Source organism: Camelus bactrianus, chromosome 15 (genome assembly GCF_048773025.1).
Source record: "Camelus bactrianus isolate YW-2024 breed Bactrian camel chromosome 15, ASM4877302v1, whole genome shotgun sequence".
In the NCBI taxonomy this organism is placed as follows: domain Eukaryota; kingdom Metazoa; phylum Chordata; class Mammalia; order Artiodactyla; family Camelidae; genus Camelus; species Camelus bactrianus.
The window spans coordinates 15,553,118-15,562,407 of NC_133553.1; positions in this window are offsets into that span (position 1 = coordinate 15,553,118).

The following is a 9,290-nucleotide window of genomic DNA, read 5'->3' on the forward strand; positions in this document are numbered from 1 at the left end:
AGTTTCCTTGTGCTTTACTTTGGCCAATAAAATGGGAGCGGTAGTGCCGCGTGCGTTCTCAGCGGGGCGCGGACAGCCACGGCAGAGTGCAGCCCCCCTCTCCCGCCGGCTCCGCCTGCCTCAGTTGTCCAGACTGGCCGCTGCAGCCGCTCAGATCTTAAGTGAGAATAATGCCGTTCAGGGCCCCCAGTGACTCCGAGTGGACCTGTTGTTTTAAGCGACTGTGATCTGAATTTACTTAATAAGGCATAACTGAGCCTGTGCTGTCTGACACAGCAAGTGTTCAAAACAAAGGCAATTTATACTCAGAACATCTGGAATCCACTAAGGGTGCACTTGGAAATAATGCTGGACCTTAAGCCCAGCTCCCCATGACAGTGGCTTCGTGATTTGAGAAAACTGCTTTCACCTCCAGTCCCTCCCTTTGCTACACAACACTTTACAGAATAAAAAGCCGAGGGAAGAAGCAGTGTTTGCTCATAAAGGAGGCCCCCGTGTCTGCGGAGCCGTGCTGGCACGCGGGGGCGGGGCGCACACACGGCCATCCACACCGACTCAACCCGCGGCTCCATCGCCCAGCAGCTGCCAACCGGCAGATGCTGGACCTGGTGAACATTAGATGCCAGGGGCCAGGAGAAAGCTTGTGAGTCCTTGTAATGCACATACCATGTGAAACCTTTAAACCTGGCTTGGAGACAGTGAAATTTCCCTCGGTAAACTCTGATGAGAAAGAGGAAGAAAAATAGAGCAAGCGACACATTCTTCTGAAAGAAGGAACCTAAGAGATGAAAACTATTTACTGACATGTTTTCATTCTACTCCTTTGAACAGAGCTCCCAGGTTCCACCTGGAGCCGGCGACCCAGCCAGACACCGTCATCTTCCAGCCCGGGACCAGGTCCGGCCGTCCGATGACGCATCGGTCCGTCGGTTGCCAGTGGAACCACGTATACGACACCGGACTTACATCGGTAAAGGCACGAACACGGAGGCCCATGAGCCTGTCCACAGTCCTGCTGGTTTAAATGCAGAATAAAGAGGCCAAACACGATGGGAGTTAAGCTGGCATGTCTGGCCGAGATCCAGGCCCAGAGCAAGAAAAACTCCCATGTAGCTTGTGTCCATGTCATTTAAAGTCCTTCTCTTTTTCTTAAATTGCTGCTTAGCTTGTGCTTGTATTAGACTAAGTACAAAAACACTGTAAGAGGACCAGTTCAGGCCTGTCTATGCTGGGCCGCTGTTGACTTTATTATCGTCGTTATTACTGTTATTACTGAAGAACCCCATGGCTCTCCCTCGCACTGATCTGTCTGCTTTACGTGTGGCCTCGCGGTCTGTGCGCTCTGGGGCTATTTATCCCACTTCTCTCCGCGTCAGTGTTCTCATTTGTGAGATAAACGTAATAATAGTTGCGATCTCTTAGGGCTGTAGTGAGGATTTAAAAAGTTAATTTGTGCAGAGCGCTATATCCAGCACCTAGTAATTGCTGACTATCATTTCTGATAGTTATTTATTTCTGCATATTTTTCATTCCCCAATTCCATTTCCTCTGCTCCCACAGGCAATCTTTCTAATGTGTTAATACATATCCTTTTGTTCATACCTATTCTTGCAAAGCCTGCATTGTTGGTTTATCTGCATTATTTTTAATTTATGTGTCACGTTACTGAGTACGTCTGACCTGCTCTCCTGAGCTGCTGCGGAGGGCGCCATGGGGCACCCCCACCACGTACCCCCCAACCCCCGCCAGTTCAGGTGCAAGACTGGCCCTGGTTCTTCACCACCACAAACAACAGTGTGATGGACATCTTTGAAAAAGCCCGTTTTGGATCTGCTTGAGAATTCAGTTAGTTGCACATAGAACCGTGAAAAGTTCTGCTCCGTATCAGGCTGCGCTTACTTGTAACTTGATCAAGTATTGCAAGGTTTCTTGTCAGAATGGCTCCACAAATGTGTATTCCCACCAGCGCATGACTGCTCCCATGTCCCCTGTGCTGTAAACGCTCTGCGTCACCCAGCTCTTGAGCCACGGGCACTCGCGCCTGCTTCCGCTGCAGGTGGGGAAGCGCGGAAGAACGCCACTGCCAAGCAAGCGGTGAGGACGAGCCAGGTCACCTACAAAATCCCAGGAGCTTTTTGCACCCTTCAGAGAACTGAGGTCACAGAGCAGCCGAAGGCACTGCGTTCCCAGGACTGGCAAGATTTCTGCGAAGAGCCTGGATGCGGGACTGTGTTTCCCCTACTGGGCGACGGGGGAAGAGGTGACCACCAGAGCAGGGCTGTGGGGAGAGCTGTGGGTCAGCTGGTTATTCATTCACTGTCTCTCGCGGCCTAAGTTAGCCGTCAGCCCCTCCTCCGTGAGAACGGAGTGGGCCCTGCACACGTGTCCGCGTGTCCTCTGCCTGCTGTCACAATACGAAGCTGCACCAGCAGAGGGTGATGCAGGGACGTTAAACAGAGGACGTGCCGTCTTGCAGGTCTCCCGGAGCAGCCTGCCCAGTTCTTCCCTGAGGCCCGGGCGCCTTTCCAGGGTCCAGGTGGGGCAGCACAGTGGTCTAAGTTTCAAGCCCCTCTGTCTCTCTATGGATGGCTTCTCCAGGGACCCAGGATAAGGAAAATGTAAACATTTTGTGTATGTTGGAAAAATTCAATCAAAAAGAAAAAAACCCCCTAAAATCGCAAATATGTGTATCATCACGCAAAGAACATAGTGTATCGAGTAAATTTTGACACTGTGCCTGGATTGTACACTCGAGGGAAATACTCTGGAGAAGAAGAGGAGAAGGAGGAAGAGAGGAGGAGGGGAAGAAATACGTAGCTTCATGCAGTGAGTTTCTTGTTGGTAGTAATATTGCTCTTTTTTTGGTATATATATTTATTTTTTTTTATTGAAGTAGAGTCAGTTTACAATGCTGTGTCCATTTCTGGTGCACAGCACAGCACTTCAGTCACACATGGACATGCGCATGTTCATTTTCATAGTCTTTTTCACCGTAAGTTACTACAAAATATTGGATATAGTTCCCTATGCTGTGCAGTATGAACTTGCCGATCTCTTTTATATACAGTAGTTAGTATCTGCAAATCTCAAACTCCCAATTTACCCCTTCCCACCCCCTTCCCCCTTGGTAACAATACGTTTCTTTGTGCGTCTGTTTCTGTTCTGTAAACATGGCTCTTAAAATGTCAAAGTTATTCTACCTATTATAGGATGAGGTACATAAATAAATACAGTCGTGGTTTGTGAACTGTGACTCTTTGGTGTCAGAGACAATAGATGCAAGTACGTATGTGGGGAACGGGCTGATGTCAGACTTGAGTTGGAAAAGGCAGCGTCAGGTCCTGAGTTCTCCTGGTTTCCTCGCTCTAACTACTCAACAGCGGCAGCTCTGAAGCAGTGAGCGAGTGTCCAGGTCTTAGGTTCTAAATACCTTTCCCCACAAAGGATCTAAGGCTCTTCAGAGAAGTGACCGACTCTGGCCCCCGGACGGGGAACATACAGACTGCCTTTGAGATGCCTTCTTAAGTGCCAGTAAGCCTGGGAGTCTTAAATATGAAGGAGGTTATGCCAAGAGTGTATAAGAACCATTTTTAAGAGACTCCCATTGCAAATTTAGTGGGAAATTTGAACATCAAAAATTTTTAGTACAGGATTTTTCCATTCACAAGTAAAAAAAAAAAAAATCCAAGAATTTGATGTGAAACTCAAAAATGAAAAGCAAAACTGACAAAAAGGAAATAAACCATACGTTCGTCTCACGCCAGAATGCCGTTAAAAAACTTAAGTCACAACCGATCGGAAGTAACTGATTCAGGCAAGAATCAGCAATGTTGGGAAAGACACTTCAATGCTGTTAAAGTGCTTCCCCACAGATTACTTGGTGCTGCAAAAAGCAAGATGCCTTTCCGATGGAGACACAGTGATGGGTGGGCATCGCTAGTGGAGGGGCGTCCTGACAGGTGCGTCTCTCGATGTGGTGCGGCAGGGGGTGCTCAGATCACCTCTCAAAGGTTCTTGATCGATGTGTTTAGCTTGCATCTACTCAGACTTCAAGACCAAGTTTTTCAAGGCAAACTTCTTCTGTAAAGGGAGAGAGAGTCAGTATTTCGGTCTTCGTGGGTCATATGTTTTCTGCTACAACTCCCAGCTTTGTTGTAATGCAAAGGCAGCCACAGACAACATCTGAGTCACTGGGTGTGACTGTGTTTCAACAAAGCTTTGTTCACAAAAGAGGTTGTGGACAGACCTGGCGTGTGGCCACGGTGCACTGCGCCCGGTCACAGACTGACCTTCCAGTTCAAAGGCACCACAGGAGACTGAGGAACAAGTAAGGACGTGAGGAGGAGACAGGCACAGAACGCTGGAGAACGGCACGTTCTAGAAGGTCACGCACCGCATTTAAGTAACACGGCGAGCTGCAGACCGAGCACGCGAGAGCCCTGTCCCGTAACAGCAGAGCCTGAGGATAACGGCAGCCGCGTCCAGGGCACGGACCCGAACTGGATTTCAGTCAGAAAAGGAAGAAAAAGAGAAAGAAAAAGCCCGAAGAGGTGTAAGAGGCTTTTCCATCACAGGCCGGGCGTTTTGTGACACTGAGGAGTTCTGTCATTAGTGTTGTCGCTGCTCTTGTCATCAGGAGACTTGAAGTGGCAAGCGTTTAGGTGAGAACATGTCCTTATTCTCAGAAAGAATGTATCAAGTTTTATAGGAGTAGAGGGTCGTAACGTCTTATACTTACTTTGAACAAATTTGGGGGGAAATAGATGTGAAAGAACATGTACCTTTGGCTAAACGCAAACCACTTCTGATGTATGTTGAGAGTCTAACTGTATGGTGCTCGTTTTCTTTCTACTTCTCTGTATGTTTTAAATTTTTCAAAATAAAAATCTTAGGAAAAACATACACAAGGAGAAGAAAAAATCCTCTTTATTCTATTATCGCAGAGCCTTCTTTAGCTCTTTCCTCCGAGAAAGCCCAGCATTTCCTGCAGCAAATACGGTTCGGGCTGATTGCCCCAGCGTTTCCGTTTTCCAAGGCGCTCGCAGCCGTGGTCCTTATCCCCAGGTCCCACCGGGGAGAGGTTCCTTACTAACAAAATATATTCAGAAGCCTACAGAAGCCGAAGACATGAAAATCCATATCCTCTTAACATACCACATTATAAAGGAAACGTGTGAATGTTTTTATTTGGGAGGGAAAGAAGAAGGGATTAAATACTTGGAAGCCAGGCGGAAGTGTCAGGCATAGCAGAGAAAGCCAGTCAGAAATTAAGCGCTTGCTTTTCCTAATCACCAAAATATGCTGCTGGAAATCTTTGAACCTCAGCCTGAACCCCAGCTACTTCATGAAAGCTCTCTAATTCTCTCATGACCCCTTAAAGATGGGGCAGCGTCTCTGCCCCGCCAATTTAAATTTCGCACAGAGAAGCAGAGGATGGATTTTTTTTTGCTTGTCAGTGCTAATCCAGCATGGAATTCTAGAGATAGGCGGGCGCTGTCGTTTAGTGGACTAGGGACGCCTTCTAGGAAGGATCCCGCAGAGGGGGAGGGCAAGGAGTACGGCTTAGCTGCCTGCTCCATACGAGATGCGCTGAAGACGAGTCTGCGCCTGTCATCCGGCCCCGGTGCGCTGGGCGTCTCTGGCCCTCTTCTCTCCGTGGCCAGCCTCTGCTCTTCTGTCCTTTCCAGGCAGAGCCCACGTCCCTGGACTAGAATCCAGCTCCAGACAGACCCCTGAGTGGGGCTTCCTCAAGGCTCCTTCCCTGCCCATTTTATAGCAACCAGTACTTGTCAGAGCAGAAAAGACAGGGGACAAGCGATGCGGTGGGGGTGGGGCCAGCACGGACAGGAGCTCTGTCCTCGCTCTCCAGGTTAGCCTGCCAGGTCGCTCCTCTGTCCTGGCTGCAGTGTCTCACCTACAAAATGGGAAGGCTCCTCTTGGGGAAGAAGGAGAGCACACCCTGTCTTCTGTGCTGCGCCCCTCGTGTCCGCAGTGCAGACGGCTCGGGAGGCCAGGGACGGTGCATGGACTGCGGGCACGGTGCTGGCGTCTCCTCAGTGACTTACGACACCAGGTGGGGCGACTGCTCAAGTTCTGGGAGCCACAGCGATTTTATCCTGCCCTGCCCAGATCCAAAAAATTGCACGATTACCCACTGAACTGCAAGATCCTGAGGGTTGGTTAGTTTGTACACATCTTTGTGCTATGAGTGTGTGCAGAGAATCATGTCAGAAAAACAAAAGGTGAGTTCATTGTGTCATTCTCCCTTTTCAGAGAGAGAGAGAGAGACAGCATAGCAAAGATGAACTAGTCCTGGGCAGGGGGTGGGAGGGGACAGACTGGGATTTCAAAATGTAGAATAGATAAACAAGATTGTACTGCATAGCACAGGGAAATATATACAAGATCCTATGGTAGCTCACGGAGAAAAAAATGTGACAATGAATTTATATATGTTTATGTATAACTGAAAAACTGTGCTCTACACTGGAATTTGACACAACATTGTAAAATGCATATAACTCAATAAAAAAATGTTAAAAAAAAAAAGATGAATTAGTCCTTTCTTCCCTCTTTAGAAAGCACTGGATGCATTAAAATTGGAAAGAAATGGAAACTGAATTCTTCTTGGATTAAAATATTTTACCTCCATTATGTGATTATCTCCCATGTACCAGCCCCTATGTTAGGCACCCTATAGGCAGGATGTGTTTATGGCGCCACCCGAGTGATGGTGCGACCATTTTGCGTCCTGTGTCTGGATTGATATGTGTGTGTAATACAGAAATCTATATTTCATGTGTAGATTTTATTTTCACATATTTGTATAGATGTACTATGTCTATTCTCTCACATATATTATACACATTTAATATCTATTTATTCAATATATACATTCCAATATTCCTATGTATGTATACACATATCAGATTTACAATGTGAAGATCGGACTGCATATATAAAACAAACTTGGACAAATTTTCTGGGATAGCCTGTGGTTGAACAGGGATCCAAAGTCAGTCTACATCACACTGCAATTACGAATGTGATTCTTTTATAGTTCAACTTTATATTTTACCAAAGCAGTAATTATTTACTTGTTCTCTTCAGCAATGTGTTGCCCAGGAACCTCCAAAGCATATGTTGCATTGAGGAAATGAATGGTTAATATGAGCCACATTCTTCTGTAAAACAGCACAGCGCTGCTTTTTGCACTTTGTGCCTACCTGGTGTCTAGCACTTTGCTCATCATTCATCGCTGTGGCTTTTTCTTTTTTTTTGGCTATTTACTTTGAAGCAGAAATAATGGAGCCCTTTGTGCTATTGACAAGCCCTCACCCATGCTTGTCAGATCAAGAGAGTACCTTTCCTCTTCAGAGTTTAATTAGTTCACTTAGAATTTTGGAATACATGTCTGTTCTAATGCTTAATTCACCTTGTTACTTAAAAACAAACAAACAAACAAACAAAACGTAAGATTCAACTATTGAGACAGTGGAGACGGAGACACGGCCACGCTCCCTTATTTGAGAGCCACAGCGGGTTTACTTCAGGAAGTTAAAGCAAAGCGATGTTAAGTTGCCAAATCCCAGCCACAGGAACGTAATGCAGACAATACATTTTTATTTTTCCCCCCAAATAGTTTTCAAATAAAAAAATGCACTCAAGGCCAAAGTTAACAACACTTTGTTGTTAACAATACTTCTTTTCATTAATAGCACTTATGTTCAGTAATGTTAAACACACAAACAGCATTGTTTTGGTAGGAAGACGAAGCCAGACTCTGATATTTGATTTCCAGTGCGTCACAGCAGTAAAAATTACTTTAAAAGATTTTTAGTCCAATAATAGGATTCAGGAGATCACACCACATTAACAGGGGCCATTGTTCTCCACGTAACAGTTCTCTCTCTCTGACTTCTTGTATGGTTTTGGTCACATGTCTGTAAGCATTATATTTAAATTATTTATAGTATAAAATCGTATTTTTAACTTATTTCGATCTATTCCACCAAATGAATAGCTATATAGAGAACATACTTTCAAGCTGCGTCTTCACTGTGACAGTGGATTAACTAAATCATACACAATCTTTTGCATTTTTTTTTATTTTTAAAAATGACCAAGGAAACACATTTGCAATAGGGTTGGCTAGAGCCAGGGTGAATTCTAAGGTCAAGAAACGTGGTTTCTTTCTTTGCAAGGTAACTGGCTCGTACAGGAAAAGAGCGTGCTCCGCCTTCAATTTTGTTGGTTTAGACTTGTAGACCTAAAGAAAATTTCCAACCAGACAGAAATATTTTTGGAATTCCTATTTCTCACAATTTGGAGACCTATTGGCCACTGGGTATAGCCATAATGTAGGTATGCATAATAGGAGTTTTTAAAAAATGAAGTTTAATAATACAGTTAAAACTTAATTTAAAAATATTTTCGAAGGAAGCATTCACTTGAGAGATTAAAAATTCATGTAAAATGTTGGAAAGGTTAAAATGATACAGCCCCCTGCATTCAGTTTGCTTTATTTCCTTCTCCAGTGAATTGGTGTTTGACATGAATTCTGTTAAACTGAAATTGCCAGAGTGAATTTTCCTATTTATTTTTCCTAAAACTTCTGAATGATAAAAAGTTACATAGATGTCTAGAAACACGAGTTTCTGAAATCTTGGCCATGGAGTGTGGTGTCGTTCTTGAAGTCAAAATGCCTGGATTTAAATTCAAACACTACGTCTTTGAACGCATATGAACTTGAGTGAGATTTAAAAGCTCTCTGTGTGTAAGTCCTCGTGTACAGAATGAAGATACTAACAGGGTTTTGGGGATTAGATGAGTATAGGTATGTATGTATGTTTTTAAGAGTAAGAGCTGTGTGCAGACAGCCCTCACACCGGACATCACCATTATCACCAGCAGCATGTTCCCTTCCTCTTCCTCCTCTGTGAACGTTACTCAGAAACTTCAGGGATTCTTAGAGCATTGATCTAAATCATCAAGAAAGCTGATCTGTGTTTAGCCTACGTTTAGTGATGAGGTTATGCATTTTTACCTTTATGAAATTTATTAATATACAGGAACAAAAAGGCTTATCTTAGATCTTCACTTAATGCGGAAAAACTGCCTCAAGAAACAGGACCTCGTTGGCTGCTTCTCTCTCCTTTGCAGAATGACTTACACTCTGTTTGACTAGTGTGCCCTGAAGATTCACCCTCCTCATCTCTTTGGCTCCCTTTGCACGCGCCGCCGTTCCAGGCTCTGCGCGCTGGTACTCGTGTGTCTGGGGCAGAGCTGAC